Source organism: Eschrichtius robustus, chromosome 1 (assembly GCF_028021215.1).
Source record: "Eschrichtius robustus isolate mEscRob2 chromosome 1, mEscRob2.pri, whole genome shotgun sequence".
In the NCBI taxonomy this organism is placed as follows: Eukaryota; Metazoa; Chordata; class Mammalia; order Artiodactyla; family Eschrichtiidae; genus Eschrichtius; species Eschrichtius robustus.
The window spans coordinates 79,390,860-79,406,583 of record NC_090824.1 but is presented as its reverse complement, the minus strand read 5'-3'; positions in this window follow the sequence as shown (position 1 = coordinate 79,406,583).

Here is a 15,724-nt window from a genome sequence, read left to right as displayed (position 1 = left end):
ACTTAAATGATCCTTTCCTGCTGTAGGAGGGCTACCTGGCTCAAGGCAGATCCCTTTTAAATAAAGATTTGTCCTTGGAGAACAGAGCTCATGCTTTCAGTTGGGAAGTGAACGGCTGTCTAGAAAACGGGAGCCAGACAAGTGGTGAGGAGCGCAGAGTGGAAATAGCAGAGAAAAACAAGTCCCCCAAACCTGTTTCCAAACTTTGCATGCCCAGGAGAAGCAAGTCCGATGGAGAAACAAACTGTAAGAGCGCTTGACTCGTTTGACCTCGTTGGAATCTGGTGCCACCTAAGGGGAGGACAGACTTGGCGCCATAGGGTCTGTCTGTTCCCCCCACACACAACCCCTCCACCGGCAGTACTTGTTTTTTGTGTATCCTTTTTTTTGGTGGGGGGATGGCTGTGTTGCTCGGCTTGTACCATCTTAGTTCTCCAACCAGGGATCGAACCCCGGCCCTTGGCAGTGAGAGTGCCGAGTCTTAACCACTGGACCGCCGTGGAATTCCCTCTTGTGTATACGTCTAACTAGCTTAGATATATACTTTAAATTTTTGTCTTCAACCAAGTTATAGAGCATTAGATCCCCAAATGCGGTTGAATTTATGAGGTATAAGATAACAGGAGCTGCTGATATCTATGACTTGTAAGTTACATGCCTGTTTAAGCTAAACATTTATTCTTAGACTCCTTCCCCACTTGTAGTCAGAGTAACTCTTCTGGAATTTTTAAAAAAAGAGCATGGGACTTGAGCTCAGGTCAGGTGCTTGGCCACTTCATCTTTTGACGAAATAAACGGAGGCTCTGTTTCCTTGTGCGTCTCAGGGTTGGGCCCCTCATACAAGAGCTTGTGTTGAAATGGCCCAGCAGACTGGCAGGTGCTAATTTGATGAGTTTATCAAGATGGTGGTTGCTGAGAATAAGAAGAGAAGGTTACTTAATCCTCAGAACCTGGTCTCTGCACCAGCTTGGTAATGCTGAAGAACTGTACCTTGGCTGTGAACTCTTTATTCATAGTGGCTTTTTTGTTTCTTTTTCTTTAAGCAGCTGAAGTCTCATCTAGCCCCAGGATTAGAAGGCAAACTGCCAGGCAGACCACCATCACATCTCATTTCACAAGGAGGTCAGTATATAATGAATGGACAGCCCCCATTTTAGGGGCCAACGGTTTTTGGTAAAACACATATAAATTAGTAGGATGTAACTTAGTAATTCTGACTTCCACATTGCTTCGGTTTTCCTTTTGATATTCTGTTATTAGACATTCGTGAACAGCATTTCTGAAGATCTCATCCATTTTTACTCTTCACATAGGCAACTTCAAATGTACATGCACAGAATTACCAAGGATAGTAAAATGAACCCCTGTGTACCTATCACCCAGTGTCAACAGTTAACATCTCCTGGCTGTTGTTTCATCTATACCCCCACATGCTCCAAGTGAAAATTGTTCCAAATGGATTACAGCTCCATACCCACCCATCTCCTCCCAGTTGGATTACTTTGAAACAAATCGGACATGTCATCTTATCCACACCTACTGTATTTCTAGATGACAAGGTCTCTTTCTCTGACAAGTTTTTTATTCATATTTTGCCATAATTGCTAACATCTAGCAAACAGTCTTTTGAAGAAGACAAAACAGGCCTTATAAAGTGTAACAGTTCCTTACTAACAAATATATAGCAGTGTTCATTCTTCCCCTTGTGTAACAGAGTTTGGTTGATTTGCTCCTTAAGCCTTTCGAGTGATAGATTCCTTATCTTCTTGCCATTGATTTAAAGAAAATAGGTCTTTTTTTCTAATAGCGTCTAGGTCTGGCTGACTGCATCGTTTTGGTGGTTAATGTGTTCCCTTGCCTCCAGTTTTCTGTAAACTGGTAGTTAGGTCTAGAGTCTTGATCAGATTCCAGCTTTATTTTGTGAGACTTCATTGACAGCATGGGGCTGTCCATCAGAGGCATGTAATGTCTCTTCGGTGATTGTAGCAGCCATTGATCAAAGTCTAGATCCATTATTTCTTAAGGTTTGCAAAATGGTGGTATTCTAAACCTGTCATCCAAAGAAACATTAAGCTCGAAGCTTCTTTTAATGTCCTGGCAAAAAGGGCTTCTCAGAGGGAAGAGGGGACCATGCCCTGAATCTTTCCAAAGAGAGGGTACTCTTGGTAGGGAGGAATATGAGTTGTTTCGTGCCCACTGGAGGTCTAGGGTCTGGTGAGCTAACAGTTGGCTTTACTGTGTGTGTGTGTGTGACAGGCCTGCCAAACGGAAACCTGAGGAAGACCCTGAAAAAGCAAAATCGGATGATTCTGTCGATGAAGAAGAAAAAGACCAGGTAGGGCTCGCATTTAAGTTTCTTAACTCTGCCTTTTTTTGGTACACTTGCTGGTAATTGTGAATTTATACTTGGTCTGTCTATGGACCGTAAGTGACTGAGAGGGTGTTAGAACACACCCCTGGACCCAGGGCAGTACGAAGTGTATTATGGTTAGCCCCGAGGACTCAGCAGGCCCGTAACTTTGGTCTGTTCTCTCCTGTCTACCTTCCTACGTCTCCAGCTGTCAAGATTTGACAGTCGAACCAGCAGATGTGATGTGTTCAAAGCATTTGCTTCTGATGTCAGATAAGCTCCTTTCCCACATCGAATTTCTCTATAAAAGCAGAATTGTCGTGTTATTATGTGTATTGTAACAATGCTGCTTAGACTTTTTAGGTTAGAAAACTGGTGGCTTGCCAGAGACCTCCAATATAGAAAATGTCAGTCTCCAGCACTGTCTCATGTGACTTGAGGGGCAAACCTAGGTACTACCAGATGGTCACACGCTCTCTATTTCATTCCTGCCACAGGATTAGCTGTGTAAGTCGGGAAGTCTGTAGGTTTACAGGTGGGTAGTAAATGCCCTGTTACCTGCTAAAGATGAGTATCCGTGGTTTGCTCTAAGGCAGGGTTTCTCAACCAAGGCATTGACTTTTGGGGCCAGATAAACCTTTGCTGTGGTGTGTGAGTCCTGTGCATCGTAGAGTGTTTAGCAAGGTCCCGACCTCTTACTCACTAGGTGCCCGTAACATTCCCTCTCTCTCCTCCCAGTCGTGACAGCCAAAATCACCTTCAGACTTCTCCAGATGTCCCCTGGGGGGCACAGTTGCACTCAGTGAGAAGCAGTGGACTCAAGGCTACCAATATCTTTGAGGTAGACTTGACGTCCTGTTGTGAAAGACATACTCATTCTCCTGTTTTTATTTTGGAAATTAGATGCCACTGTTCATGATCGTTATTCAGATGTCTGTCATTAAGCTTCGTCAGACTACCCACTCACAGGTGGGACACTGAGACAGAGGGAAACAGCTTGTCCAAGTCACATGGCCACATCCCTTGCCTCCTAAGAAAACGTGTCACAAGTGAAAGCAAGCTGGCTCTTGTAATATTGACAAGTCTTTTTCTTTAAACAAATGTGCCAGTTTTAGAGTTGTTCTTTGCCCTCTAACCTTTTGGAGGGCTTACATAGCCTTCAAGCTTCTAAAGAAACGAACTGGGGCACTCTTTCCCAAGCAGGAAGCAGTTTCACTGGCAGTGTGTGAGAGGCCTTGGGGACTTGGAGGATGAACACTTGTCGAAACGGGGTGTATCCCGATATGCTAGAGTAAGGCTCGGTGCACCACACCGGTGTTATCAGGTGGTGCTGGTCAAATAAGTAGTACTACAGAGAGAATCTTACTTTAGTCAATTTCAAGTTTTTGAGATCTCACTATGTTTTTTAAAACAGGTGTTAAATACATGCATTTGGTAAAACAGTACAAAAGGCTGTTTGGTACATAGCAGCCAAAGAAAAACAATGTGGCTATTCCGTGCTGAGCTATGCTGTGAGCATTATCAAGTAAATACTGGATTCTGAGGCCTTTGTTCAGGAACAAAAAAGAATATAAAATATCTCATTACCACAACTAAGGAGCTGGCCTGTGGCAACTAAGACCCGGCACAATTAACTAACTAACTGACTATTTCTTTCTTTTTTTTTTTTTTCTACTTAAAAATGACCACGGTTAAAGATTTGATGAAAGTTCATAATAATGCAGTTGACAAGAAAATTAGTTATTTCTGAGATATACATTTTAAAGTAATAACTAGGATTATTACATATAACATTATACCAGAACATATAAGATTTTTAGCAATTTCATGTAATGTCTGAAACATTTCTATTAACATATTTCCATACATATTTCCATACACATACAAATATAAGATTTTTAGAAATTTCATGTAATGTCTGAAACATTTCTATTAACATATTTCCATACAAATAACCCAATGAAAGTTTAGTATTAGTTGTTTTGTTTGTTTGTTTATACTGCAGGTTCTTATTAGGCATCAATTTTATACACATCAGTGTATACATGTCAATCCCAATCGCCCAATTCAGCACACCACCATCCCCACCCCACCGCAGTTTTCCCCCCTTGGTGTCCATATGTCCATTCTCTACATCTGTGTCTCAACTTCTGCCCTGCAAACTGGCTCATCTGTACCATTTTTCTAGGTTCCACATACATGCATTAATATACGATATTTGTTTTTCTCTTTCTGACTTACTTCACTCTGTATGACAGTCTCTAGATCCATCCACGTCTCAACAAATGACTCAATTTCGTTCCTTTTTATGGCTGAGTAATATTCCATTGTATATATGTACCACAACTTCTTTATCCATTCGTCTGTCGATGGGCATTTAGGTTGCTTCCATGACCTGGCTATTGTAAATAGTGCTGCAATGAACATTCGGGTGCATGTGTCTTTTTGAATTACGGTTTTCTCTGGGTATATGCCCAGTAGTGGGATTGCTGGGTCATATGGTAATTCTATTTTTAGTTTTTTAAGGAACCTCCATATTGTTCTCCATAGTAGCTGTATCAATTTACATTCCCACCAACAGTGCAAGAGGGTTCCCTTTTCTCCACACCCTCTCCAGCATTTGTTGTTTGTAGATTTTCTGATGATGCCCATTCTAACAGGAGTGAGGTGATACCTCATTGTAGTTTTGATTTGCATTTCTCTAATAATTAGTGATGTTGAGCATCTTTTCATGTGCTTCGTGGCCGTCTGTATGTCTTCTTTGGAGAAATGTCTGTTTAGGTCTTCTGCCCATTTTTGGATTGGGGTGTTTGTTTCTTTAATATTGAGCTGAATGAGCTGTTTATATATTTTGGAGATTAATCCTTTGTCCGTTGATTCATTTGCAAATATTTTCTCCCATTCTGAGGGTTGTCTTTTCGTCTTGTTTATGGTTTCCTTTGCTGTGCAAAAGCTTTGCAGTTTCGTTAGGTCCCACTTGTTTATTTTTGTTTTTATTTCCATTACTCTAGGAGGTGGATCAAAAAAGGTCTTGCTGTGATTTATGTCAGAGAGTGTTCTTCCTATGTTTTCCTCTAAGAGTTTTATAGTGTCCACTCTTATATTTAGGTCTCTAATCCATTTTGAGTTTATTTTTGTGTATGGTGTTAGGGAGTATTCTAATTTCATTCTTTTACATGTAGCTGTCCAGTTTTCCCAGCACCACTTATTGAAGAGACTGTCTTTTCTCCATTGTATATCTTTGCCTCCTTTGTCGTAGATTAGTTGACCATAGGTGCGTGGGTTAATCTCTGGGCTTTCTATCTTGTTCCATTGATCTATGTTTCTGTTTTTGTGCCAGTACCATATTGTCTTGATTACTGTAGCTTTGTAGTATAGTCTGAAGTCAGGGAGTCTGATTCCTCCAGCTCCATGTTTTTCCCTCAAGACTGCTTTGGCTATTCGGGGTCTTTTGTGTCTCCATACAAATTTTAAGAGGATTTGTTCTAGCTCCGTAAACAATGCCATTGGTAATTTGATAGGGATTGCATTGAATCTGTAGATTGCTTTGGGTAGTATACTCATTTTCACAATGTTGATTCTTCCAATCCAAGAACATGGTATATCTCTCCATCTGTTGGTATCATCTTTAATTTCTTTCATCAGTGTCTTATAGTTTTCTGCATACAGGTCTTTTGTCTCCCTAGGTCGGTTTATTCCTAGGTATTTTATTCTTTTTGTTGCAATGGTAAATGGGAGTGTTTCCTTAATTTCTCTTTCAGATTTTTCATCATTAGTGTATAGGAATGCAAGAGATTTCTGTGCATTAATTTTGTATCCTGCAACTTTACCATATTCATTGATTAGCTCTAGCAGTTTTCTGGTGGCAGTTTTAGGATTCTCTATGTATAGTATCATGTCATCCGCAACCAGTGACAGTTTTACTTCTTCTTTTCCAATTTGTAGTCCTTTTATTTCTTTTTCTTCTCTGATTGCCGTGGCTAGGACTTCCAGAACTATGTTGAATAATAGTGGTGAGAGTGGACATCCTTGTCTCGTTCCTGATCTTAGAGGAAATGCTTTCAGTTTTTCACCATTGAGAATGATGTTTGCTGTGGGTTTGTCATATATGGCCTTTATTATGTTGAGGTAGGTTCCCTCTATGCCCACTTTCTGGAGAGTTTTTATCAGAAATGGGTGTTGAATTTTGTCAAAAGCTTTTTCTGCATCTGTTGAGATGATCATATGGTTTTTATTCTTCAATTTGGTAATATGGTGTATCACATTGATTGATTTGCGTATGTTGAAGAATCCTTGCATCCCTGGGATAAATCCCACTTGATCGTGGTGTATGATCCTTTTAATGTGTGGTTGGATTCTGTTTGCTAGTATTTTGTTGAGGATTTTTGCATCTATATTCATCAGTGATATTGGTCTGTAATTTTCTTTTTTTGTAGTGTCTTTGTCTGGTTTTGGTATCAGGGTGATGGTGGCCTCACAGAATGAGTTTGGGAGTGTTCCTTCCTCTGCAATTTTTTGGAAGAGTTTGAGAAGGATGGGTGTTAGCTCTTCTCTAAATGTTTGATAGAATTCACCTGTGAAGCCATCTGGTCCTGGACTTTTGTTTGTTGGAAGATTTTTAATCACAGTTTCAATTTCATGACTTGTGATTGGTCTGTTCATATTTTCTGTTTCTTCCTGGTTCAGTCTTGGAAGGTTATACCTTTCTAAGAATTTGTCCATTTCTTCCAGGTTGTCCATTTTATTGGCATAAAGTTGCTTGTAGTAGTCTCTTAGGATGCTTTGTATTTCTGCGGTGTCTGTTGTAACTTCTCCTTTTTCATTTCTGATTTTATTGATTTGAGTCCTCTCCCTCTTTTTCTTGATGAGTCTGGCTAATGGCTTATCCATTTTGTTTATCTTCTCAAAGAACCAACTTTTAGTTTTATTGATCTTTGCTATTGTTGTCTTTGTTTCTATTTCGTTTATTTCTGCTCTGATCTTTAAGATTTCTTTCCTTCTGCTAACTTTGGGTTTTGTTTGTTCTTCTTTCTCTAGTTTCTTTAGGTGTAAGGTTAGATTGTTTACTTGAGATTTTTCTTGTTTCTTTAGGTAGGCTTGTATAGCTATAAACTTCCCTCTTAGAACTGCTTTTGCTGCATCCCATAGGTTTTGGGTCATCGTGTTTTCATTGTCATTTGTCTCTAGGTATTTTTTTGTTTCCTCTTTGATTTCTTCAGTGATCTCTTGGTTATTTAGTAACGTATTGTTTAGCCTCCATGTGTTTGTCTTTTTTACGTTTTTTTCCCTGTAATTCATTTCTAATCTCATAGCGTTGTGGTCAGAAAAGATGCTTGATATGATTTCAATTTTCTTAAATTTACTGAGGCTTGATTTGTGACCCAAGATGTGATCTATCCTGGAGAACGTTCCGTGCGCACTTGAGAAGAACGTGTAATCTGCTGTTTTTGGGTGGAATGTCCTATATATATCAATTAAATCTATCTGGTCTATTGTGTCATTTAAAGCTTCTGTTTCCTTATTTATTTTCATTTTGGATGATCTGTCCATTGGTGGAAGTGAGGTGTTAAAGTCCCCCACTATTACTGTGTTACTGTCGATTTCCTCTTTTATAGCTGTTAGCAGTTGCCTTATGTATTGAGGTGCTCCTATGTTGGGTGCATATATATTTATAATTGTTATATCTTCTTCTTGGATTGATCCCTGGATCATTATGTAGTGTCCTTCCTTGTCTCTTGTAACATTCTTTATTTTAAAGTCTATTTTATCTGATACGAGTATAGCTACTCCAGCTTTCTTTTGATTTCCATTTGCATGGAATATCTTTTTCCATCCCCTTACTTTCAGTCTGTATGTGTCCCTAGGTCTAAAGTGGGTCTCTTGTAGACAGCATATATATGGGTCTTGTTTTTGTATCCATTCAGCCAGTCTATGTCTTTTGGTTGGGGCATTTAATCCATTCACGTTTAAGGTAATTATCGATATGTATGTTCCTATGACCATTTTCTTAATTGTTTTGGGTTTGTTTTTGTAGGTCCTTTTCTCCTCTTGTGTTTCCCACTTAGAGAAGTTCCTTTAGCATTTGTTGTAGAGCTGGTTTGGTGGTGCTGAATTCTCTTAGCTTTTGCTTGTCTGTAAAGCTTTTGATTTCTCCATCAAAGCTAAATGAGATCCTTGCTGGGTAGAGTAATCTTGGTGGTAGGTTCTTCCCTTTCATCACTTTAAGTATATCATGCCACTCCCTTCTGGCTTGCAGAGTTTCTGCTGAGAAATCAGCTGTTAACCTTATGGGAGTTCCCTTGTATGTTATTTGTCGTTTTTCCCTTGCTGCTTTCAATAATTTTTCTTGGTCTTTAATTTTTGCCACTTTGATTACTATGTGTCTCGGCGTGTTTCTCCTTGGGTTTATTCTGTATGGGACTCTCTGCGCTTCCTGGACTTGGGTGGCTATTTCCTTTCCCATGTTAGGGAAGTTTTCGACTATAATCTCTTCAAATATTTTCTCTGGTCCTTTCTCTCTCTCTTCTCCTTCTGGGACCCCTATAATGCGAATGTTGTTGCGTTTAATGTTGTCCCAGAGGTCTCTTAGGCTGTCTTCATTTCGTTTCATTCTTTTTTCTTTAGTCTGTTCCGCAGCAGTGAATTCCACCATTCTGTCTTCCAGGTCACTTATCCGTTCTTCTGCCTCAGTTATTCTGCTATTGATTCCTTCTAGTGTAGTTTTCATTTCGGTTATTGTATTGGTCATCTCTGTTTGTTTGTTCTTTAATTCTTCTAGGTCTTTGTTAACCATTTCTTGCATCTTCTCAATCTTTGCCTCCATTCTTATTCCGAGGTCCTGGATCGTCTTCACTATCATTATTCTGAATTCTTTTTCTGGAAGGTTGCCTATCTCCACTTCATTTAGTTGTTTTTCTGGGGTTTTTTCTTGTTCCTTCATCTGGTACATGGCCCTCTGCCTTTTCATCTTCTCTATCTTTCTGTCACTGTGGTTTTTGGTCCACAGGCTGCAGGATTGTAGTTTCTCTTGCTTCTGCTGTCTGCCCTCTGGTGGTTGAGGCTATCTAAGAGGCTTGATGGGAGGCTCTGGTCCTGACTATTTCTTAAAATCTCATTGATAGGTATTTAATATGATTTTTAAAAATTTATTTATTTATTTAATTTATTTATTTTTGGCTGCGTTGGGTCTTCCTTGCTGCGTGTGTGCTTTCTCCAGTTGCGGTGAGCGGGGGCTACTCTTCGTTGCGGTGCGTGGGCTTCTCATTGCGGTGGCTTCTCTTGTTGCGGAGCACGGGCTCTAGGCGCGCGGGCTTCAGTAGTTGGGGCACGAGGACTCAGTAGTTGTGGCTTTTGGGCTCTAGAGCGCAGGCTCAGTAGTTGTGGCGCACGGGCTTCATTGCTCCGCGGCGTGTGGGAACTTCCCGGACCAGGGCTTGAACCCTTGTCCCCTGCATTGGCAGGCGGATTCTTAACCACTGTGCCAGCAGGGAAGCCCAGGCTCCAGCCTTTTTAAAAATGTGTTCCTTCCACCTTCGTGGAGCCGGCGTAGGGGATGGGGAGGAGTGAGAACCCGATTGGCAGGGGTCCGGTCGCAACCCCGGAAGGGGACGGGGGACGATCTAAGAGGTGGCACCGGGCCACAGTCGACCCCCAGTGACAGCTAACAGCTGCAGTGCTGCCCCTTCCTGCCCCAGGACCTGAGCTCAGGTCCCGGGGCGGCTGGAGAAACGCACTGTTTTTTGGTGAGGTGCTCTTACTTACTGTGTGGAGCTGCTCCGGCTGCCCCGGCGACCACACCCCTGCAGGGCCCTGTGCCCGTCCTCCCTGCCCCCTGCCCAGGGCTCGGAGAACAGCAGTCTCTGTGGGGCAACCCGCTTCCAAGCCCTTCAGTGACCACGGAGGACTGGGAACGGGCTGGGCTACCGGGGAGCCTGGGCATCCAACACCTGAGCTCAGCCCTGGGGGCTCACGTGAGGGCAGGGGCTGGGGGTTGCGGGCGGTGAGCGGAGGGGCCTCCAGCCGGCATCAGCCTGGGCCCTGGACCCGGGGAAAGGCCTCACCCTCTCAGTCCTGACCTGCCGCTCAGGAACCCTGTGGCCCACCAGCCCGAGGCTTGTGTCGCCCGCCATGGACTGCCCGGCACACGGCTGGGGTGCCAACGCCACACCTGGATTTTGCACGGGGACCACCTGGGGGCTCGGTGCACAGGAAGACGAGCAGCCCCCAGGCCCCGACACGCCCCTTCCATATCCATCGAGAGGTGCCTGATGGAAGGCCGGCTGTGCTCCTTTTCAAGCCCCAGGGAATTCACACGAACAGCCCTCCCGGCCACGGGGTGCCTGCCCACCGGCTCTGGGCCTGCGACCAGCCCAGAACACAGAAGGCACCGAAGTGGGTGCAGGGAGCTGAGCCGGGGCTGCAGAAGGGCAGACACCACAGCCTGGTCCACAACCGACTGCCCTAGGGCGGGTGAGAACGGGCGGGCAGGCTGAGGGGAGGACAGAGCGTGGCACCGCCTGCCCGCCTGGGCCACGGGGAGAAGGTCGGGGCGCCGCCCGCGCGCTCGCTCCGCTGCCTGGCGTCCTTTGTGGGGGCGAAGGGCCGGAGGCAGGGCTCCCGAGGAGCTCAAAGGCCCGGGAAGGACACACGGGACGGTCCAGAGCCACCCTACCGCTCCAGTGGTGCAGCACCCTCTCTGAATTCCTACTGCCACCAAAACACATCCCTAAGGCCTTTGGGAAGAATCGCTAGGACCCAGGAAGGCAGCCCCCTGCTGTGGTCCAGACTTCAGCAGCTGCCGATGATCAGAGGGAGCCAGCCGGCCGGCCTTGAGCAGGAGGACAGGACACGGGGACAGGGACAGCCACAGCCGGGCTTCCCACAGCTGTGCCCACCGCCAGAACCAGCTCCAGCCAATCACAGCCCCCGAGATGCCAAACAGTGACGGGCGAGAGGCTGGCAGGAAACTGACACCCCCTCACTGGAGAGCCTGCCCGGCCGGGGTGCGGGGCACCATCCCCGTCTGAACTCACCCCACAGCTCAGCCATCTCCCAGTGACCCAGACGCGTCACCACGGCCCCAGGGCTGATCCCCGACCAAGGTCAGAACTCCCCCCAGTGTGACGGCCCCCATGCCACTCCTGTGGTGGAAGGGACGGCAGGCAGAGACCAGGAGTAGAGTCTTTTTATTAACGGCTGCGTTTTCAAAGAACCGTTTTGTTACCAGGAAAGCTCCCCAGGAAGGGATTGCATTAGTGCAACAAGGGGGAGCCTTGATGCCAGGCTCTCCAGACACTTCCAGGTGGAGACTTTTGGCCTAGGCCGGCCGCCGGGGACTCAGGGGCTGGGAGGACACGCGGCCCCTCCCCCGCCCCGACGGGGCGCTAAGGCACCCGGCCCGCCTGGGTGGGCAAAACCCCGTGCCTTCAGCAGGCCGGCGGCTTGCAGCCCTCAACCTGCAGCCCTTTGCTCAGGAGGAAGGCGTCCTGCGTGGGGTCACAACCCAGGAAGAGCTTCACCATGCCCTTGGCATCCTCGGAGCCCCCTGGCCTCAGAATGCAGCTTCTGTAGTCCATGGCAACCTGACGAGAGGGGGTGGGGCTGCAGGAGGGTGGAGCACCCCCTTCACTGAGGGTGTGGGTGTGGCCACCTCTGCTGTGACTCAAGAAAGGGCAGGGGAGCAGGGGGTCCAGGGCAGGGCCCTCAGAGCCTGGCAGGCCCAGGCGGGCGGCACAAGCATCTAGGCCCAGGCCAAGGACCTCCGTGTTGGTCTGCATGGCAGGCTGGCCTCTCACCTTGCCACTCAGGACGCCCTCCCGCTTGAAACGTGTGTGGAACGTGTCCGCGGAGTACACCTCGCTGCACAGGTAGCCATAGGACTGGGCGTCGTAGCTTCCTGCCAGGTGGCCGAAGGTCGCAAGCAGGTGGGTCCCTGGGACACACGCGGAGAAGCTCCTGCCCGGCCCCCTGGCCGCTCCGTGCCCCTTCCCCAGAGAGGGGGCCTCAAAGCAGCCCTGTCTGAGTCCCCTGCCACTAGAGGGAGTATTGGCCCAACACTTCTAGAAAACGGGGACCTTGCGGGCAACTCAGTGGAGGGACACAAATAAATTTTTGCCGACTTTCTGCTGAAGCTCACGAGGGTTCACCCCGAAGCCTCTTACAAGGTCAGCTGCCCGAGGCTCCGAGGGATGAGTCAGGGCTCACCTTCCAGCACGGGGAGAGCGCGGGTTCAAGCGCTCACGAGGGAGTGAACTGCGTCTCCGCACCGACACGCACGGGCAAACCTCGTCGACGCGTTCCGTCCGGGGTATGAAGCCCTCTCCTGCCTCTTCCAGGCTCTCCAGAAAGCACGTGCAGATACGCCCACCCCACCCTCGGACTCCGCGGGCCACAGCTGGAGGGACCAGCCCAGGAACCGAGGCAGGAAGAGGCCAGAGGTCAGCGGGCCTCGGCCAGAGCCCGTCAGTCGGTCCCCCTTCACACACCACCAGAGGATCCTCTTGACCTGGGCAGTAGCCGCCAAGCGACCGCTAAGGTGGGCCCGGCGTGCACTTGGCTACCTGGCGTGGCTGGGACCCCGAGGACCTCCTGGCAGAGGCGGGCATTCTCCTGGGCCGGGTCCGCGGGCGTCTGCGTGTGCAGGGCCTTGTCCACCTTGGCCAGGACGATCTGGCGCAGGTTGAAGAGGCCTGGAGGGCGGGAGGAAGGAGACGGGGGGCTGGCACTGTGTGCAGGCCGCGCTTTCCAGCCGGGCGGTCCGGGAGCCCCTTTACTTTCCCTCGGCCCGACCGCACCGGGGTTGGCCAGCCGGGACTTGATGAGTTGGCCAGCAGCTCTGGGGGACGGCGCTGCCCGTGCCCCACCGAGACTGGCAGCAACGCCAGGGCTTCACAGGGCGCGGCGCTCCCGGCCCCAGAGCCTTCCCTCTGGTTCTCATCACCGGCTGTCGCCAGAGTCGCAGGTAACGTGCCTTTCTTGTCGTTTGTCTTTTTTCCGGCCCTCAGCCACGCAAAGGTGTGAAGCCCTGACACTCGCTGCCACGTGGATGCACCCTGAGAACACGATGCTCAGCGAGACAAGTCAGACACAGAAGGGCACACAGGGTGTGACCCCACTGAGGGGGAACATCCAGAACAGGTAGATCCACAGAGTCAGAGTGGGTTCCTGGTTGTTAGGGGCAGGGGGCGGGGAGGGAATGATAAGTAAGGGCGTGACGGACATTTTTGGGGTGAGGGAAATGTTCCAAAACAGGGCAGTAGTGACGGCTGCACAGCTCAGTAAAGTGTCCCCACGCGCTCCGGTGCAGCCTGTGAGAGCATCGCTCTCAGGACGAAGGGCTGACCGCAGGAAGACTGAAGGAGCACTGGGTCCTGGGCCCAGACGCTCAGCTGGGGACACCCCCGCCCCCCCGGTGGGGAAGTCCCTGGGACTTGCTGAGCCTCCACCGAGACTGGCAGCAGCCCCAGGGCCTCACAGGGCGCGGCGCTCCCGGCCCCAGAGCCTTCCCTCTGGTTCTCATCACCGGCTGTCGCCAGAGTCGCAGGTAACGTGCCTTTCTTGTCGTTTGTCTTTTTTCCGGCCCTCAGCCACGCAAAGGTGTGAAGCCCTGACACTCGCTGCCACGTGGATGCACCCTGAGAACACGATGCTCAGCGAGACAAGTCAGACACAGAAGGGCACACGGTGTGACCCCACTGAGGGGGAACATCCAGAACAGGTAGATCCACAGAGTCAGAGTGGGTTCCTGGTTGTCAGGGGCAGGGGAGGGGAGGGAATGATAACTAAAGGCGTGAGGGACATTTTTGGGGTGAGGGAAATGTTCCAAAACAGGGCAGTAGTGACGGCTGCACAGCTCAGTAAAGTGTCCCCACGCGCTCCGGTGCAGCCTGTGAGAGCATCGCTCTCAGGACGAAGGGCTGACCGCAGGAAGACTGAAGGAGCACTGGGTCCTGGGCCCAGACGCTCAGCTGGGGACACCCCCGCCCCCCCGGTGGGGAAGTCCCTGGGACTTGCTGAGCCTCCACCGAGACTGGCAGCAGCCCCAGGGCCTCACAGGGCACGGCGCTCCCGGCCCCAGAGCCTACCCTCTGGTTCTCATCACCGCCTGTCACCAGACTTGCATGCAACGTTCCTTTCTTTTCTTTTGTCTTTTTAAAGGCAACTCTTGAATACACGTATTTAACATGCAGGGAACCAGTCCTGACTCCTTGATCTGCGGCTTCCAGGCTCCAGAGTCTCGAGGACATCCACTTCCATTTTCTTACACGCCCTGTGCGTGGGGTTTGATGATGGAAACTGACACCGAGGGCGTCACCACGTGCGGGGTGACATCAGCGGAAGAATCCCGTGGCGAGGGCCTGCCTGAGAACCACGGGAGAGCCCGGGCCCTCCCCGCCCCCTGCCTGCAGCCCCGCGCCCGCACCCACCTGGGAGCGGAGCTGGTGCATCGCTTGCCAGAACTCATGGAAGTAGGTCTCCAGCTCATCATGCTGCAACAGGGAGGGCGGGTTGGGCATAGACTTGGTGAAGTTGGCCACCATGGCCGCGATGGCAATCTGGCGCCTCCCATCCTGCTGCAGGCAGCCCGGCTGCAGGCCAAAGCAGGCCATGTGCCCAGACTTCCCTTCCCTGGGGAGGGACGCGGGTGAGGCCCCGCTTCCACAGAGGAGCCCTGGCCCACGGCCGACAGGTTCCCCCACGCATGCACCGAGGGTAGAGGTCCAGGTAGAACTTGCCGATGGATGACCTTGTCCGCGGCCGCGTCCCGGACCGTGTAGAGCCTCACATCTCCGTGACACACGTTGGCACCCTCCTCCAGGTCGAAGGTCAGCCCCAGCAGCTCCTGGGAGATGCCCAGCTACCCGCGCGTGACCACCTGCATGGGGAAGGACTCATCGAGCAGGTACTGGTCCACGTGGTAGCGCGTCTCCTCCCCCTGGTTCATGTAGCAGCACAGGTCCTAGACGTTGATGGGCCCGTCAAAGTGCAGGCCCCGCCTCTGGCACTTGGCCTTCTTTAGGTCCAGGATCACGGCCGCTCCTGCTCCCCGAGGGGCTTCAGCTTCTGGGCCAGCTCATCTGCGGGCGGAGGGGAGAGGTTCGGCTATGTCCCTGTGGCAGCCTCCCAGCCGCCACCCACCCCACGCCCCTCGAGGCAGAATGAAGGGTTGGGGAAGGCGACCCCCAAGGGCTGACACAGTCGGGTCTCAGGCAGCACCACGTCCAGTCAAGGTCCGCCTGACCCTCGGGGAGGCGGGGTTACCTAGGAAAGTGGCCACCACCTGGCTGGTCTTGGCCATGTTCATCTCCAGCACGGAGTCGGCACGCGTGCTGAACCCCAGCAGGCGGGACTTCTGAGCCTGCAGCCTTACCAGCT